At 39.4% G+C, this 20,722-nt stretch overlaps 1 protein-coding gene across 2 annotated transcripts in view; it reads left to right on the top strand.

Annotated features, from left to right (window-relative positions):
- The window catches only part of LOC131138364 (gamma-aminobutyric acid receptor subunit beta-2-like), a 213,119-nt gene that overhangs the window by 103,105 nt on the left and 89,292 nt on the right, over window positions 1-20,722 (top strand). The window lies entirely within an intron of this gene.

The following is a 20,722-nucleotide window of genomic DNA, read 5'->3' as shown; positions in this document are numbered from 1 at the left end:
CTCAGGCCAGGTGATGTGATGGAGAAGTGAAGAGAGGTGCTAAACGAAAGAAGATTGATAGCTGTAATTTGCTTGAGAGATGTGCACGTTATGAGCAAATAATCACTCCCGCTGAACGGGCTTTTTTTATTTAATTTTTGGAGGATAAGTGCAAGGGGACGAGGGTACCCTCTTCCTTCATATGTGTACATCCATCAAGCTATGCTGTGGATGTGCTGATAATACGTTTGGTGTCACGCTATCTTACACTAGGATACACACTGAATTGACATTCTCAAGCAGTATGTGGCAGCCAGCCTTGCGTCATTTATATGATGGGGAGTGGAGGGAGGGGGGGGGGCTTGGCCTGCAACCATGTAAGTGCTGCTGTGTAGAAGTGTGTGTCTTTTCCTGGTGTGCTCAGTCAGTGGTTTGTGTCATGTGTAGTTCATGTTTGAGTCCCATGGTTTGTTTTATTAAGTAACACAACAGCACAATATTGTTTATTTGGTGTGAACCAATCCATCCATTCTCCATGAAAGGAACCCAACAACAACACATTGCAATGCATTGCAGTTTTAAATGAACCTAAAATAAATGTTTTTGCTCATGTACAGTAAATGCAATTCATCATTCACATATTTGCCAATGACATAATTATGTCACAATAAGGTGAATGTGCAATATCACTATATTGGAAAAGAAACATTTAAAACAGTCCCTATGCTACCAACTAATTTCTATTCCAACTACCAATTAAAGGTTAAAAAAGGTTCTCCTCTCATTCCATGTGGAAGTGGTCTTTTTTAACTCATTTGTTTCTCTTCCCCACTCCGTGAGAAACAATTTCTTAAGTTTAGAATAACTAAATTGGAGAGACAAAATAGTTTTGGCCCTACGATGCTCGCGTAGCCTGCACAATGTGATGCAAACAAAGAATAATAGGCTGGTAAAAGAGACTAGTGGTGTGTTATTTTATTTCTAATAATGTTAGAATGCATATTTAGAAAGTCAAACAGTTTTTTTATGCTTTAAGTGCGAAAATATTCTATTAATATTCAATACTACTTTGTGGAAATTCAATTATCCATGTCTGGTCTGGAGCCATTCATTCATTCATTTTCTACCGCTTATCCTTGCGATGGTCGCGGGGGGTGCTGGAGCCTATCCCAGCTGTCTTCAGGCGAGAGGCGGGGTACACCCTGGACTGGTCGCCAGCCAATCACAGGACACGAATAGACAAACAACCATTCACACTCACATTCATACCTATGGACAATTTGGAGTCGCCAATTAACCTAGCATGTTTTTGGAATGTGGGAGGAAACCGGAGTACCCGGAGAAAACCCACGCATGCACGGAGAGAACATGCAAACTCCACACAAAGATGACCAAGGGTGGAATTGAACCCTGGTCTCCTAGCTGTGAGGTCTGCGCGCTAACCACTCGTCCGCCAATTAACCATAATAAACGAAGGGGAACAGTCCAGAGTAAATATGCATTGTTCATTTCTTGGCCAACTTGCTTTCTCAGCCCCCTCCATGACCATACCTCCTCTATTGCAATTGGTCAGGGGTCGAGGGTCGACTCCAGCTCCCCTGTCACCGCCCACAGGGACACCAACCCACCCCCCACCCCCAACTGGTTATGTGCTAATGGTTATCAGCAAACAGTAAAGGACAATTGGATATTGGATATGATGCTTGTATTGAACTGTCCTTTTGTTCAGACAACATCTGTCCTTGAAGTGGCGAGAGTAGAGGTGCAATGACCATGAGATAGAACATCAAAATAAACATTCTGTAAATAAATGACTGAATAATAACAGTAATAAATACAACAATCAACATCAAGTGATTTAAATAACCACATTTTGTAACTTTTTTTTATAACTTTTTATATACGCTATATTTACTCTATACACAAATCTATATACGTATATAATGTTGTCACTCACCACTTGACAGTGTTTTGTTTTTTTAAATATGTATTCATGAATACATCATGCTGTTTTGTGGTTGAATTTGTCCTATTAGTCAAAAATATGCATATTTTAGCTTTTTTTTGCATTTTCAAGCGTAAAAATGGTCACTTGGTGTCAGTAATGTTGATTGATCGCTACAGCAACAGGCTTTTATTGCAGGTTTGAATGATCTCACAGCAGGTACAATAATCCCTATAAACACACCTAATAAAAACACAGGAGGCCATAACGTTACTTCCGGCCGCCTCGCCCTTCATCTCCCATAGGGAACACATTTTTAGCAACATATTATTATTTTTATTCATGTATTAAATAGCTTATTTACTATTTTTACGTCTGCTATACAGTATTAGGTAATACACTTTTTTCTTGCGGGTCTCACTCTAGTGCACTGGTGTGTGGGAGTGACAGGAAGAAAAGCTTTCACCTACTTGTGGAGAAGTTGTTTGGTGCTGCCTGTTTGTACGTACAAGTCTCTAGAAACGGAATATAAGACATGCTATCTATTTCTATATCTATTTCAGCTTTATTTGTAGTTAATAGTTATGATTTAAATAGGAGTGATACACACGCTAGCCTGTTTGCTGCTCTCTTGTGTGCTGTATTATAGTCCGAGCCCATTAACTTAAACATCATTTACAGTAACGTAATATAATTACACCATACACATTGGCCAGACCACCAATGAATGTACATTATTGGGATTTGGAATAATAATGACGATTGACCCAAGTGGTTAGCGTGCAGGACACACAGCGAGGAGACTCAAGTTCGATTCCGACCCATAGCCATCTCTGTGTGGAGTTTGCATGTTCTCCCCGTGCATGCGTGGGTTTTCTCCGGGTACTCCGGTTTTCCTCCCACATTCCAAAAACATGCTAGGTTAATTGTCCATAGGTATGAATGTGAGTGTGAATGGTTGTTTGTCTATATGTGCCCTGTGATTGGCTGGCCACCAGTCCAGGGTGTACTCCGCCTCTCGCCCCAAGACAGCTGAATGATGATTGATATATTGTTCATGTTTGGTATTTACGTAGTTAAATTGGATGTAAAGCATGTCGCCTCAAGGATGCCCACACTGCCCCCCCAAAAAATAAAAAATAAAATAAAAAATCTGTCCATACGCGATACACAAACATCACAAAAGGATGCGGGAAGCCTCTACTCGCTCTCACTTGTCAGTTTACATAACACTGATTATAACCTCGAGATTTAGCCAACCAGTGCGCAACATTAAAATCCTGCTGACCATCTGTTCTGCTGCTGAGTTGCTTGACTTGAAATACTGTCTGTCCACTGAAAAGTGTTGGTCACACCAACAATTATCATTGTGTACTTTTGAGCTTCATCACACCGCAAACAGAAACGTTATGCATATGCGTGGAGGCAAAGGACCATATAATGGACTTAATGCAAAAAAAAAAACATTCTCACCTTTTATACACCTCCTAATTAAAATGTAATTATAATAATTTACCATATCAACATTTTAATTGTCATCTAACCACAAAGTTCCATAGAAATTAAAGCTATTTTAGCTAATTTCCTAATGATCTGCCACTGATCAGTATTGACAGATTGCCTTTCAATGCTGATCACAACTTCCCCCATTTAATTTATGAACTATTTCCCATTTTGGAAAGGCCCCCTGGCAGTCACTGCTTCTTAGAATTGTTTTAGCTTTCCTCCAAGATGCTCTTTTTTGGCTTCAATTACTCTTCTTTCATGAATCTTCATGTATTTTCTTAATATTATTAACTCTGTTTGTCTTCAACTCAAGCAAAAGTCTATTTTTCTGCAGACCTTGGTGTAAGATCACTACCAAATATACATACAGTATTCGGTTCAGGTCCATTTGCACACATTTCATGGAGATTGGTGCATAACTATACATACACATGTATCACAGCAGTCTGATGAAAGATCAAGTGAATATTCAAATTTCACTCCGCTGCATCTACACTTGCGATATGACTCAACTCCCCTGCAATGCATTTGCCATTTTTCCCTTTGTGTCCGTTAAGAGCGCTGACATTAATGCATCATAAACTCTTCTTCCCCTCGCGGGATTGCAGTGTAGCACCATTAACTACGGCAATTATACGCAATGACAGTTCCTCTCAAACATCCCACTGATCTCAAAATAAAGCCGGCGCGTGACAGGGGGAAGGGGATAGCGAGACACAGAGAGAAGTGGCGAGAGGTGCACGCAGGATTGTTAGCACAAGTTAATGAAACACTGGGAAAAGGTGACATTATCAACATGTGGGCTGAGCAAAAAAAAAAAAAAATGCACCGAGACTGTTGCTTGCCTCTATTTCTGGAGGTGTGGGAGTCTGTGTGCTTTTGTGGCAGAGAGTGCAAGTGTGAAAAAAAACACTGGGACATAATAAAATACGTTTCATTTGTTTGTTTTAAAGACTAATACACAGACGGAGTGAGAAAGTTAGCATGTTGACCGCATAGTCAGAACATCTGAAAGACCTGGGTTTGAATTTCTGTTGGGAAACTGCACTTGAACAACACTCAAAATATTGTCCTATGGTGGCTTCCACTGTAATACTGCAATAAAGACACTAGTTAAGGTATAATAATGTTTTCTTCAATATACCGTACATATACTGTGTTGTTATGCTACAAGCACCATATAAGGAATAATCCTAATTAGTGATTCCAATCCCCAGACAGTGCAAGGAAATGAAAAGCTGGCTCTTGATATCACAAAGCTGTTGTTGACCTCATGCCGACCCACTGAGAGGCACTCGGAAACCAAATAGATGAAAACACACACACACACACGTACAGTGTTTATGTTAGTGTTCAAATGCATGGCTGTTACTGTATATTAGGCCGATGTGGCGCAATAAAACTCTGCTAACACACATTCCAAGTGCACAATGGCCCTCTAGATGTGAGCAACCTCCTATCATCATATGCTTCAATGGTCATATCCAAGGTTAAGTGCCTAATGAAGATTGATGCTGCTACTTTTTGCTTGTAAAGTACAGAACAGCTTGAGGGAGTCTTTATCCCGCACAAAGTGCATCACACCTTTTTTGTATACATATGCATTCACATACCGATGGTGCTGTAAAACAGGCTTAAAAGACTTTTAGACCGCATTAGATGGCCTCGAACGCATCTAAATTGCCGAGCGTAGCCTCCTTTCAGGCTCCACAGCTGCTTGAGCATGATTGATGAGAGGCAATAGAGCACATTGGTGAGGGAAAGGTGGCCACTAGAGCTTACAGGGGTAATAAGGTGTGATGGCGGCTGAGATGGCCACGCTGGATGTAATTGTGCTGCAAACAATAGATTGTTGCTTCACATTCTGTTAAGCGTCAGTCCCCTTTTGGATAAAACAACCTGGCCTGTGGCAGTCGATTGAATGGAAGTATTGTCGGGGCTTCAGGCTGCTGAATAAGAGGAAACATAGTTTCTATTTCATTATGAGAATATATTCACGAGACAGCATGTATGGGGGAATTATGTCTTTTTGTGACATCAGCAGGCTCCTTATTGACTTTCAACATGTTTTGATATTGATTTTGCGTGTTAATATTATCAGGATTACACAATCAGGAAGGCTCAATCCTGTGCCAAAAATAATAATCATAATAATAACAGATTATTAGGTACTATTATTCCCTTTTTTTAGGTAGTATTAAGGTAGTATTATTTCCATTGTCTGCCTATTATTTATAATTTTGATCCTAATAATAATAATTACAGGCTGCACGGCGGTCGAGTGGTTAGCGTGCAGACCTCACAGCTAGGAGACCAGGGTTCAATTCCACCCTCGGCCATCTCTGTGTGGAGTTTGCATGTTCTCCCCGTGCATGCGTGGGTTTTCTCCAGGTACTCCGGTTTCCTCCCACATTCCAAAAACATGCTAAACATGTGAATGGTTGTTTGTCTATATGTGCCCTGTGATTGGCTGGCGACTGCTGGGATAGGCTCCAGCACCGCCCGCGACCCTCGTGAGGAGAAGCAGTAGAAAATGAATGAATGAATAATAATAATTACAATAAGGATATTAATAATAACTTAATAATAAAGCCTAAAAAAATTGTTAATTGTTCAGTGCCAAATAAGTTATTTAAGTTTGTTAAAATTAAATTTATCAATTATTTATTACTAATTATTGGTTAATTGTCTAATTTATTTCACACATAGAAATACCTTTTATTTCATATTTAAAAATACAAATCTGTGGTGTTTTATACTTTTTAATTAAGGAACTTATGGTTACCCAATAAGAGGAAAGCAAGAAAGTGATTGTCTCACGATTTATCACATTGGACCCGGGGCACACTTTGTAATCTCCTGCTGTCCCCCCCTCCCGTACTCCTTTGTGCTTCCTCCACCTGTGGCATTTCTCCAACTGTGATTGGGAATTGTCATATTAATGTCATGTGTGACCTCCAGGGGCCGAGACATCAATCTGTGCGGGAAAGAATAAGATTTGTGTTAGACACCTGGGGCCTTTCACCTTGTTAAGCAGTCCAATTTATGATAGTACAACCTAAGAGGTGGTAAAGCACATGGCATGTTATCCTTTAATACCTATAGGTTGTATTGTATATTGTTTTAATCATCACATCATTCCAATACCCCCTTTAATGTTCATATGTGTTGACTTTACAGCTAAAGCATTTGCCCTCCTGTGTCTCTTGTATCCTAAAGAAGTGTCTTTCCATGCATACTGTATATGCATGTTGGCATGCAGCTGATGCTCCCAGCCAGAGCTCTTTCAGATGTGCAGGTAATGCCTCAATGACACTGACAACACATCGACTGCTGAGACTGCAGATTGGAGTTTTAACGCCGCATAACGGTCCAAACTTCTGCTCCAGAGGTTAAAAACCTGCCTAGTCCTAGCCAAATAAAGTTTTCTGTGCATGTCCCGACTCTTAATTACACTTTCATTGTGAGGCCTACATTAACACGCCAGGACAGAAGATTAGGTACACCTGCAATACAAAAAAAAAATGCTTGATACTTTGGGCTGTAATTTGCAAGGGGAACTTGGTCCAGCGCACCACTGTGCTCAGCTGAATCTGGTAATTTTGTTGACTGGACCTCCCATGGTGCGCCGGCGCACCATGGGAGGAGTCCGCATTTTCTGCTTGGCGCAGAGATAATTTCGTGAGTCGACTTGGTCTATTCGAGGCGCAGCCAAAGCGCAGCTTGTGTAATGGTGAATTGGCGGAAAGGTGCACAGTACAGACATGTCACCAAAACCTAAAATTTTTCAGAGTGTCGTGTACTTTTCACATTAATGTGAACATCAGAACAAGCATGTATTTTTTTGTCATGTCAATATCTACTCCTTAAGTTCAAAATTGTCCCTTTTCATATTCTGAAGTATAATTCTGTTGACATAGACGGCAAAACAAAAGTCAAAACTCCATCGCTTGGTTAAAATTGCCACCTATTGCTCAAAAGATCAAACCAAACCTTTGCTTAAATCTCCTGGCAGTGCAAGATCAAATTGCTTGAAAGTCATTTTCACAGGGGTCTATTTTTATAATGGGGGGGTTTGTGTGATGAAAGCTCCTCTACGCTTTTGCATGACGGCAAAAGAAATTCTTCGTTTGGGTTGAGTGTCAGGTCCACAATGATATATGCTGATGTGAAATATGTCAAGTCAACATTGGTGGGGAAAGTTCCTCAAGCGGAGCGAGTATTTATTTGAGCTTCCGTCAGCACACTGGAGCCGGCCGCCAGGAAATTGGTTGATGCAGAATATGGCAGCATAAAGTCCTGATGTGCCTTCCTGTGGCAATTTCTGAGATGCAATGCATGATGGGTGGAAAGTGGTTTTATGAAGGAGCTCTGTGGTTGTTTATGATTTTTAATGGATGTGGACAGTGGTGTATTGTTGGGGAATGGTAGGCATTGGTCCACTAGTTCACTAACGGGCCCTTTCTGAGCCATTAGTGCCACTGTCGTTGTTTGTTCATCTTCCTAAGTGTAGAACTGATCATAATACCGTATTTTCTGTACTATAAACGCACTTAAAAACCGACAACAAGCCGCCTTATAATCCGGTGCGGTGTAAAAATGTTGTGCTACTTCGGTAAACGATTTTCTTGCTTCTTTTCATCCATTTCTCTTATCTTGTGAGCACATTGACCTTCTTCTCGTTGCTTCTCTTGAATTTATTTTCTCAGACAATCCATCCATCCATTCTCTTGCATGAATGTGTCCTCGCAGCCTGTACCTTATCTTCCTGCTGCATTGTCATTCCTTATCCCGAATTCACCTGCTCTGCTGGATGTAGTTCATACATATATCAGCTTCACTCGTATGCCAATCTATCTTCTTCACTCTTTAACAATCGCCTGCTTTATTTGCTTCTTCCATTGCCACCAATATAACAATTCATTGGGTGATTTATACATTATTTTCCCCTTTCTTTGTTGCATATTATTTTTGTTTTTTTGACTTTTCAATTAGATTTTGGACTATTTTTAACTCACCGTAATGCATATTCTGCTACTTTTGCTCCTCATTAATTTATCCATAACCCCACTTCCACCTATGCGTGATCCCCTTTTCCCCAGAAGGCTTGCTCAGACACGTTTTTTCCTTCTCAAGCTATTTTTGGATTTCCTTCCACACCAAGGGGTCTATTTTATCATGTCATGCCCACCACTTACCTCTGTCACCTGCAAATATTTGACTGTAGCATCACTGCTTTCGCCTTTCTCACACACACATAGAAAGACAATATCATATATTATACAGTCAGTATGGCATTTAAACATTAATTCAGGGGCTGTAGTCCTTCATAGAGTACAGACACAGGTGTGGGTCCGAGATTGTCTTTTTAAATTACATTATATATGCTATATTTGCTTTATATTTGTATTTTAGTTAATTTTATCATTGAAAATGTTTAATTTAGGCAAAAAAGAGGTAACATCTGCTTCAATATGCACATTTTTGGACTAATAATAAGAATTAAATAAGAAATAAATTATTATTATTATTATTATTATTATTATTATTATTACAATAGTAGTAAAAGTATTAAAAGTATTTGCAATGCTCTCCAATGATTTGTGGTTAAATTAAATGATGAAGGGTGTTGTATAATATTTGTGTAAACATAACAAATTGAGTACATTATTCCCATATTGCATGACCCTACATTATTTTCAATATTTAAAATGATGAATAGTTAAAGCCAAATTGACAACATGTATTTTTAAATGCAAAAATCAAAATAAGGATTATTTTTGCTTTGATATTGCTTTTTTTCAACCTTTTTTTAATGCTTACATTTCACGCCACATTTGACTCCAGCGTGTGTTACACAGGAGAACAGGATTATGACGCAGCCAATATGTTACCATGAAAAATGCTGTTTAATTAATGTGAAAAAAAAAAAATCAATCTTACTCATACTGCAAGCTCAACGGGGATTATTTCGATGTTGCTTTTAGCTTGGTCATGCAAATCCACCCACTACCTTTGTTTTCTTTTTAACATGACATCATTGTATGGCCTGCAGCAAGACAGGAAGTCTGTGAGGTCTTTGGTTCTCAGTCATCTTAAGCTCATTTTTATTTGCTTCACATATTTGACAAATTTAGGACACTGTTGCTAGGGTAACCCGCCAATTCGGCTTCCAATTTAGTATTTATAGCACAGTTGATGTGCAGGAAAAGACATAATTAAAAAAAACACACTGGATTTTGCTGTGAAGTACTTGGCAACAGTGAGATTTAATTGAATAATTTACAATAATCATTGCAAATGTAAGATCACCACTTTTTTCAAGACCTTTTTTTTTGCCACTCAAACACACAAAAGCACTGCAAATCATGTTGCCATTTACAGGTTTGATGTGAAAGGTTTAAAAACACGTCTTTTGGAAACTCCTGGTGGGTTGGATTAGCACACTTAACAGGCCGCAGTTTTCCCACCTCTGTTATAAAGCCATTTCTAACACTTTGGGACTCTAGCAAACCACAGTGAGAGCCATTAGCCACAAATGGTGAAAATATGGAACATTGTTGAAGCTTCCCAGGAGTAGCTGGCAAACCAAAATGGCCCCGAGAGCGCAGCGGTGACTCATCCAAAAGGTCACAAAAGACCCCACAACAACTGAAGGCCTCACTTGCCTCAGTTAAGGTTGGGCAAAAAACCCACGCCTGGTGGGTTGGATTAGCACACTTGACAGGCCGCAGTTTTCCCACCTCTGTTATAAAGCCATTTCTAAAGATTTGGGACTCTAGCAAACCACAGTGAGAGCCATTATCCACAAATGGTAAAAACACGGAACATTGTTGAACCTTCCCAGGAGTGTCCGGTCAACCAAAATGACCCTAAGAGTGCAGTGACGACTCATTCAAAAGGTCACAAAAGATCCCACAACAACTGAAGGCCTCACTTGCCTCAGTTAAGGTTGGGCAAAAAACCCACGCCTGGTGGGTTGGATTAGCACACTCGACAGGCCGCAGTTTTCCCACCTCTGTTATAAAGCCATTTGTAAAGATTTGGGACTCTAGCAAACCACAGTGAGAGCCATTATCCACAAATGGTGAAAATATGGAACATTGTTGAACATTCCCAGGAGTAGCCGGCAAACCAAAATGGCTCCTAGACCACAGCGGCGACTCATCCAAAAGGTCACAAAAGACCCCACAACAACTGAAGGCCTCACTTGCCTCAGTTAAGGTTGGGCAAAAAACCCACGCCTGGTGGGTTGGATTAGCACACTCGACAGGCCGCAGTTTTCCCACCTCTGTTATAAAGCAATTTCTAACGCTTTGGGACTCTAGCAAACCACAGTGAGAGCCATTATTCACAAATGGTGAAAACAAGGAACATTGTTGAAAATTCCCAGGAGTGGCCGGTCAACCAAAAGGTCACAAAAGACCCCACAACAACTGAAGGCCTCACTTGTCTCAGTTAAGGTTGGGCAAAAATGGGCTGCATGGCAGAATTTGTCAAAAAAGTCGAGAACCACCGCTTAAGAAAAAAAAAACCATGAAGGCTTGCCTAAGACTTTTGGGAAAATACTGTGTGGTCTGACCAAACAAAAGACAAAAGACAATGGGACATAGGCTCAAGAAGAAACCATTATTGTTACGTGTGAATCCATGATTATCATTATTTAACTGTATTTATTTTGGTATTACCATGCAAGACTGTAATCTCCGTTCGCGATGTGACTCTCTGCCTGTTGACTGTCGAGATGAGGAGTCATAAGGCAACACAAGGGACTGGCATTAATCACAAGCATTCATCTTCAACGTGAAATAGCAACATGTGTCGTCACGCCTAAGTAACTCACTGCTGGGCCCTCAGCTGGAAAAGCAACACACTGACTTGACGGAATTCACCATCTCCCTTGGGAGTTTTTCCACGGGGGTGCCCCTCTGACTGAGATTAAATAACCATTTTCACGTCTGTGCGTAAGCGCTTCAATCGCTCAATCGCCAAAGTTGTAATTGAAATTGATTTAAACGGTAACGCATTTGTAGGGACGCAATCTTTTTTTCACATGCATGAGTGCTTTTTTACTGAATGACGGATGGAGCATGGAAGTGAGTAAAAAGTCAATGAAACAGCCAAATAATCACTTTATTACAATCACATTCAGTAGTTATAAAGGGTATATAAAGTGGTTATTAACTAATAGTTCACACTTAGACAAACAAATTTGTTTAATTGGTTTAGTTTCATTGAATTAGGCATTCTGAGAACCCAATTTGCTAGGTTAGCTCTGTTGTGAACGGAGTTATTAGCTATTGGGTTGTAATTTCTATAATGTCGTATTGGTTTATTTTGAAGTTATTTTGAAATTTTGAACCAAACTTCATATAGTTGTTAAGATGTTAATACGTGAAGCACTGTTGAGGACCAGCTTCAGAAATTGATTGGTATGTTAGCAAGCTAATTGTTACTTAACGTTAGTCGCATTAACTTAATTTCCTCAAACGTAGCAAGCTAACATGTTAGCTGGCTAGCTCTGTAGGAACCAAACTATGTTGTTTGATTGACAAGAGACATGCATTATGTATTATAGCTAGGCGGACAATGTTTTTGTTTTTTGTTTTTGTTTTTTTTAGGAGGACAATGTTAGTCATCTCGTCAATTGAATCAACGTTTTTTTTAGCGAGTGCGCTGCATGCTAGCAGGCTTCAGCTAGTTAGCCAACATTAGTCCTTTGTATAGTTTGGATGGGAATGCGACAACAGTGTTGTAAATCACATAAAAATGTCAAAAGGACTACTGAATCGTATTATTTATTCATTAAAAACATAAATTAGTCCGAGTGATTTGTAGTGCTAATCATAAACTAGTAGTTGCACGGAATGACTGTAAACTGTGAAACTTTAAGTTAAGTCTTTGAGTCAGAAATGTCTATTTTTATTTTAAAGCAACTGATGCGTATGTTTTTCACATCCTGTTTTTGTGTGATTTCCCTCCAGAGCGGATGGAATATGTTAGTCTGTTTAGGGCATATTTTAAAACTTTTTTTTTTTTTTTGAATCATCTAAGAATACAGGAAGCCACCAATTTTTTTATATTCCATCCAAAGCTAAACCATATTTTGAACAATCTGAGTGAGCTTTTTTTTTTATTTGACCAGAAAACTGATGGCCTTTTTATGTAATCGGAGTTACTGAATACCTTTTGTACAAGGCATACTTCCTATTCAAGCCAGTGTCATTATGCTCTAGTATTCAATACAAACACAATGTTTGAGTGGGTACACTGCATTGTGGTACATTTTGATATCATTTCAATTCATATTTGAATTTATATCATTTTTTTTAGATGTTAGAAGGAATATGTTAACATTTTGTGTATTTGTACTTGTTGGCGTGATGGGAAAAATATTAGGGATGTCCGAAAACCGATATGCCGAACTCTCAATTTCTGATACAGATATGTGTAACATACTCCTGTGGTGGAATGAACACATGTGTGTTTTTTAATATCAGTTTTCATTATCAGGAAAAAATTTGATACGATATCGGGCCGATTATCATTGGTACCGATAATTATCGGCCATCTATACAAAATATTTATACTTAGCAATATCTTTCTAGCAATTTGATGTATAATTAATTCCTTGTTCAAATGCATATGTTATGCAAAGGTATCGACACATGAAGGTTCATATGTTGATTCCATCTCAATTTCTCTATGTTTTCCAAGCTATCATCCAAAGTGTATTATTTGTTTGTTAAATCCAAAAAGTACCCACGGAGCGAAGAAATAACATTGCTGTTTTGTAATGCAATGAGGTGTGGGAGGACTAACACAAAGTTGGCTGACGAACAGATGGAGCAGCTGATCTCTTCTCTGCTTGGTTACCATGGTAATGTGCTTTTGACCTTATTTGGGTCGAATATTTATGCTGCCCTCTCCACCAAAAAACCACAACCAGCAGGAACCATGTCAAGGCTGACTCACAATCATTAACCCAAATACACAAAAAGCAGGGGCGATCCTTTTAGCATAGCTTCTATTATTAGTCAAAAATATATAAATATAAGGCATTCAGAAGACACATTTAGCTATGCTAGTGAATGATATGTAGTATTCTACACTGGTCACTAGGTGTCGGTAAAGTTACTGAAATAACAATACACCCTCAGTCAATTTTACACTCCTATTATAATTCGTTTACACCACATTGTACAGGCTACGGGATCACTGCCTGCAAATACAAGACAGCCGCTGCTAGCATTGCAAGCTATTGAGCTAACTAGTTAGCCTCTCTAATTTAATTATTCTTAACTTAAAGACAAAAACGGAATGGGAAAAAAAAGTAAAACAAAAAAACCACTTCCACATGAAATGGGAGGAGACATTTTTTTCATTTTGCCATGCCAGACATGCTGCAGTTGAGTCCATGCAGTGTGAAGGCAATCAATGTGACATCACTGACACCAAGTTACTAGAATACTACATACAGCTATAAAACATTTTTTTTTGACAAATAGGCTATAGTCAACCACAAAACAGCGATCATTTATAAAAATGATTTTTTTTATTTTTTGTAAAAAAAAAATAAAAAAATGCAATGGGGTATCAGCTCTTTTTCTCAGAATAAGAAGTCAATGGAAATGTATAATGCTAGTTTGTATTGTACGACATATATTTATGTGATTAAGATTTATTTGTTAATAAACTGTTTGGTAATAGACAAAAAACATGTTTTGGTAACCTATGTACATTCCCTGTTACATAGGTTACCAAAACATGTTTTTTTGTGTGATTAAGATTTATTTGTTAATAAACTATTTGGTAATAGACAGGAAAAACATGTTTTGGTAACCTATGTAACAGGTAAAAAAATAAAAACACTATGCAATTGATGAAAGATTTGAGTAAAGAGATTTTACTATCTTACCTCCTACATCAAACATTTTCCTTTATAGATTAGCTTGAAGATGTTTTTATTCGGTAATAAAACCTTTTACAACTTTTGACAGTGAAAAAACAAAAATACCAGTTGCTAGTTCTCTCTGCAGCGGATGAATTCCCCGCAGGCACTATTAGAGGAAACATGGTAATGTTGTTTATATAGTCAGGTGGTGTACATATTTATATATTGATTATTAGAGTTCTCCACAAGTCCTTTTACAACAAAATATTGTATATGTTTTGACTGATGAATATGTCCTCAACATAACTTATAGTGCGATTACACTATGAATAACTTGAAATAGAGGCTGTCGGTTTGATTAATAATGATAATACGAGGTACTTTATTTGCTTTCTTCCTTGGCTGGTCAATGGAAATGTCTGCCCTTTGCTGTGTCAACCTCCCTCCTTTATCCATCCCAAAATGCCAAAGTATAATTGGAAATGCATTGACTTGTCACCGCCATAAAGGCAGCATCTCCTGGCTGTAAAATTCTATTCCCCTTGACTGCATGCTGCCAAACAGCCTGGCTTAAAGAGCTTTAATTCAAAACTCATGGTGCCATGTAGTCGCCAGTGACTATAAATGGCTTTTAATATTTTTAAGGACATGTCGGCGACCAGGGCAGATGATGCGAATATCTTTGGTTTTTCCTTTTGTAAAATGATGCATAGTTATGTTTTCTTACTTTCATGATGTATGGATTAATGGCTTTACACTCTTTCTACCCTGTAATCTCCATGCTGAGGCCGTAGCAAGCTGCTTAATCTCGCGACGGGTCGTCTCTAGGTACACATTGGCTTTCCCTGCCTATCACCCATCATGTGATGCCTTCTGTCCACCCTGTGTCACTCTCATCCCTTGTGTATATAATTTTTATTTTATTTTATTGTTTATTTACTGCAGGACATTAGCACTGTGCACAATGTGAAGCTACTTCATTGGGAGGTCACTCCTTGTGACTTTTAATCCCTTTTCTCTCAACAGCCAATGCAAATGCAGCAAAAACAAGATTAGGTTTTTTGTTTGTTTGTTTTTTTTGTACTACCCTTGTGGCTTTTTGGTACACACTTTTTTTTGTCCAAACCAAGTGCAAAAATATCCCGTATTGGGGTGTAAAATATGTTGGGTTGGGATCGCACACTACTTTTTTGCAGATAGAAGTACAAAAGCCCCGCTTTTACCCATGTTTTAGCTGTGTATAAACAAATTAATGTTGTATTTTAATGTATCTTTTACTCTGTTTACTTGCTTTTATTCAACTCCATTTTTTCTGGAAAGCGTCTTTGAGTATTTTGAAAAGCGCTATACAAATAAAATGTATTATTATTATTAAAATACAATTTTTTTCTCTTGCCCTTCACAACTTTTGGCAATTAAAATATAAAAATGACAAATGTTATTTTAGTATCCTTAACCATCACAATGCAAGAATATTAAGTGTTTTTGTTACCTTTTACATGTTTTGCCTAACCAACTGCCAAATTACCAGATATTTTGGTACCTATCCATAATTTTGGTAATGAAAAATCGACTTTCTATGACCATTTGCAACATTTGGCGGTATGTTATACAATTTTTACCCTTACTATTGAAGCCACAGTATAAAAATACCCCTTATTTCGGCTTTGTCGGTTGAAAAGTAAACCAACCAGTTATTTTGGTACCTATCCATAATTTTGGTAATGAAAAATCGACTTTTTATGACCGTGTGCAACATTTGGCGGTATGTTATCATACCATTTTTACCCTCACTATTGAAGCCACAGTGTAAAAATACCCCTTATTTCGGCTTCGTCGGTTGAAAAGTAAACCAACCAGTTATTTTGGTACCTCCCAAACGTTTGTGTGCCAAAGAAAATCTGAAACTGATCTTACATGGAATAGATATGAAGGCGCCGCCTATGTACTTCAGCATTTCAAGCCTAGGTATGGCGGTATATCCTACATGATAAATGCATTTTTCATATGATCGTAGCCGCCCATTCATCTTCTATTAAACATACTTATCTGCCTAGTTTGGGCGTTCTGTGTGCGCTGAGTGCTGGCATGTATCAAAGGAGGTCATTTGTCATTTGATTCTGTGTGTGGTTATTTTTAAACGGGTCATCAGTGCAGGTCTAATCAGAACAGGAAGTTCCTCATCAAATTAACCAGGAAATATATTTTCAGCAAATGGTCCACTGAACATATATTATACTCTATGCTAATTATTTTTATTATTACTGGTCATGAAATACCATGGCAGCTACAGTAAATATTACTGTTAAAGTATTATATAAAGGCATACTAACAAAATGAAGGTTTTAAGGTTTAATAATTCAACTCAGAAATAGCTGCAATATTTCCTTCTTTAGACTTTATTTCCTTCTCCCAATGTGACACACTTCCTAATATGAATTTTCTTTCGGGGACCTGGGACGCACAAACCAGCCTTAGCGCATCAGTGCTCCCCTTTATTATATACAGTATAGATATTCAGCAGCTGAAATGTGACGCAGAGTGATACTTCACAGCAATTGAAAGCCCTTCAGTATTGTCTCCTGCACTGGGCTGCTGCCTCCAAATGGAATTGGAGATGTGTGTGTGCGTGACACTCCATTACATCCTTCACAGGAGAAAGGAGATGAAACCGAATTAAATGACAGTCTGCCGTCACATCCTCGCCGAAACATCAGCGCTCGTGTTTGGGCGTCTCTGATTGAGAGACCAGAATAGTTTGGAGTTTCCGTGTGCAGGTGTTTGTAAACAGTTTTATGCTCCTCCCGTGTTTTCCTTCCATCCTTCCATCGATGTGTGTTTTATATTTAGAGTAGTCAGAGTCGTCCATCATAGTTACTGTTATTTTGCCCATACTTTCATACTTGGCCGCCACACATTTTCAGTTTCCATTGCAAAAGCTGTGAAGGTTAGTTGTGAAATTACAGTAGGTGGTATTTACTGTAAGCCAGCCTGCACTTGAAAAGGTTGAGAAGATCCTCGAGGACGTTTCGTCGATGCATGCGATTCTAGCAGATTCTCTCGAGTTTTACTTCACACTTCAACTACTGACGGCACCTTCTCGGGTTAGGTTGATAACCTTTTTATAAAAGAGGAACAGCATTAAATCATATTGGTCTAAAAGTAAAAGGCTTCCAGGAAGTAGTGATTTATTTTCTTGGTTTAGGGCACTAATAAAGAAAAAATAAGTCAGAAGTGCAGATTGGATATAGTTTCCGAGATACAGTTTTGGGTCAAAATAGGACATTCATTCATTCATTCATTTTCTACCGCTTATCCTCACGAGGGCTGCTGGAGCCTATCCCAGCTGTCTTCAAGTGAGAGGCGGGGTACACCCTGGAATGGTGTCCAGCCAATCACAGGGCACATATAGACAAACAACCATTCACACTCACATTCATACCTATGGACAATTTGGAGTCACCAATTAACCTAGCATGTTTTTGGAAAGTGGGAGAAAACCCACACATGCACGGGGAGAGCATGTAAACTCCACACAGAGATGGCTGAGGTTGGAATCGAAGTCGGGTCTCCTAGCTGTGTGGCCTGCACGCTAACCACTTGGCGACGTGCAGCCCTTATCCACACTAAGTAGCACAACCTAGCATGTTTTTGGAATGTGGGAGGAAACCGGAGTATCCGAAGAAAACCCACGCATGCAGGGGGAGAACATGCAAACTCCACATAGTGACAGCCCAGGGTGGAATTGAACCCGGGTCTCCTAGTTGTGAGGCCTGTGCGCCAACCACTCGTCCAACATGCCAAATAAGCCAAAACGGTAGTTTATCTGCACGTTCCAATACATTCATTTCAATACGTCTAGAGTTTATTGGAATCAACAAGGCAGATATTTATAAGCAGCTGGTGGCAAACCTCCTGAAGTCTTACAAAGCCATTGGCTGCAATATTTCACTTAAGATGCACTTTTTGCGTTCCAATCTATACAGTCTTTTTTTCTATTGAACTGTGGAGAAGTAAGTGATGATCACGGAAACCGATTCCACCAGGATATTGAAGCTATGGAGTAAAGTTATCAGGGAAAGTGGAATCCATCTGTTGGAATGTGGTCAGGGATGAACCTGCTGCCGAGTATAAAAGACAAGCCAAAAAGCGTTCATTTTACTTGTAACCTAGGAACAACAATCCAGTCTTCTCTCTAGTTCCAATCACTGGAATAGTCTTCACAATGATATTCAAGTAGGCCAGCTCTGTCCTGGGATGTCCTCCGGAACAGGTAGAGGAGGTGGGCAAGAGGAGGATGACAGCCAAGCTGTCCTCCATGATAAACAAAGTCTCCCACGCCATCCAACAAACACTCACTGCTCTAAGGAGCTCCATCAGTGACTTTCCTTCCTGCAGCTGTCAGACTCCATAACAACAACCCCCCCCCCCCCCCCAAAAACAAAAACAAAATCCTCTACAAGTATTCTTAAATGTGGCCAAAGACTAAAAAAATTACACAAAACCCAAACCAGAACAATTTATAAACCTAACCCTTACGATTATCAACCACCGTGCGCATGACGTTTCCACTCGAGAATTATGCATACGTTTTGCTTTTTCTTTGGCTTTTTGGCAACATTAATTCAAAAAAGCCAACCACATGGCAGCCTCTTAGGGATTATGTCACATGCAGAAGGGTGCCCTAAAGCCTCTCAGTTTAATGGCCCAATAAAGACCAATAAATACCAGGACATTTGAATCATTCATTCATTTCATTCATGTCTTCGGGCGAGAGGCAGGGTACACCCTGGACTGGTCGCCAGCCAATCACAGGGCACATATAGACAAACAACCATTCACACTCACATTCATACCTATGGACAATTTGGAGTCGCCAATTAACCTAGCATGTTTTTGGAATGTGGGAGGAAACTGGAGTACCCGGAGAAAACCCACGCATGCATGGGAAGAACGTGCAAACTCCACACAGAGATGGAATTGAACTCGGGTCTTCTAGCTGTGAGGCCTGTGTGCTAACCACTCCAATATTTGAATCTCTTTCTAAAAAAATGAATGAATGTTCTTCATGATAATAATAAAGGACAAAAACTGTTAATTGGCAACAAAAGAGAATGCATAGTCAAAAGTGATTTGCGTAGTGTACCGCTTCTTTTTGCACTTGCACGCCAATGCTAAAATGGTTTTAGTTTGTAGCCTATTTGAGTGACTTATGTGTAGTTATTTTCTATACAAACAAAACTTGTCACTTCTGTTATTTCTGGCCTGACAAATTGGAAGCCATGCTGACATTTTCCCCGACTGAATGTGATTGGTGGTTAGCACGACGCCCACGTTGGGTGCTGTATGGGTCACACAGCTTCATTTCGTCCTCCTTAGCGGAGGAGCTTAATGGTTGTAGCGTGGGTGTCTTCGTGCTGATAACTCTCCAAGGAAGGGGGGGGGAGGGTCAAAGGTTAGCGGAGCAAGACGCCTTTCTTACTTTTTCATTTTTTCTGCTGCCCACATGTATCATTGTTGCTGTAAAACTTGTTCCGGCTGAGCTGAAAGGGCGAAGTGTGTGACTTTTTGGCTGTATTTGTCGCCACACATACAAAATGTACTGTTGTATTATACATATAAAAGACTAAGAAATTATTGAGGACATCAGAAATAAATGTGCTTTTAATACATTCATCCATGTGCTCCCCCGACATGTCACTCTTTTTGGTGAGTGTGATTTTCTCTGTGGAAAAAAAAAAAGAACATATGGTGAGTCAGTGTGTAGGAGTGGTGTGGCACCGTGCATCAGTGGGATGATTGGAGAGGAAGAAAAGAGAAGGGTGATGGAGAGGAGGCTGTGCATGCACCACCAATAGGTGGCACTCTACACTTTAGTGACCCACACAGAGAGGGAGGCCAGTCAATATACATGCACGTCCAAAATAAACAGAAAGTTCATATTTCCTCATAGCACCAAGAGAGTCGCATTTTAGTTTTTAATAGAAATAGTAACACACTTTAAAGAGCAATGAAGAATTTATGTCCACATTTTCCTGGAAAAAGGTCCACGGTGGCCACAGTAGTGATTTAGCCTTCTGTGTTGGATGAGCATCCATCACCTTCTACATTCAGCAATCCTAACAAGCACATAAAGGGTCGGAGGTCATGCAACTGTGCTTGTCCTGGAGGTCCAATGGATGCTATGCAGGAAGAGGTCAAAGGGCGAATCCAGTGGTTTGCTGATAATGGGGAACATTGGCACATTTAAAAAAATACCACACACACACACTCGCTCACACTTTAGGAGGTGGGAGGTCATTAGCACTCATATCCATTAGCATTCCTATGAATGCTATTATACAGTCTGAAATGTCTTTTAGCCCCGCCCCCAAGCAGAAGTAGACAGGAGGGCAGTA

The sequence above is a fragment of the Doryrhamphus excisus genome, chromosome 11 (genome assembly GCF_030265055.1).
Source record: "Doryrhamphus excisus isolate RoL2022-K1 chromosome 11, RoL_Dexc_1.0, whole genome shotgun sequence".
In the NCBI taxonomy this organism is placed as follows: domain Eukaryota; kingdom Metazoa; phylum Chordata; class Actinopteri; order Syngnathiformes; family Syngnathidae; genus Doryrhamphus; species Doryrhamphus excisus.
The sequence above is the reverse complement of the archived record's forward strand: the minus strand, read 5'-3'. Positions and strand labels throughout refer to the sequence as shown.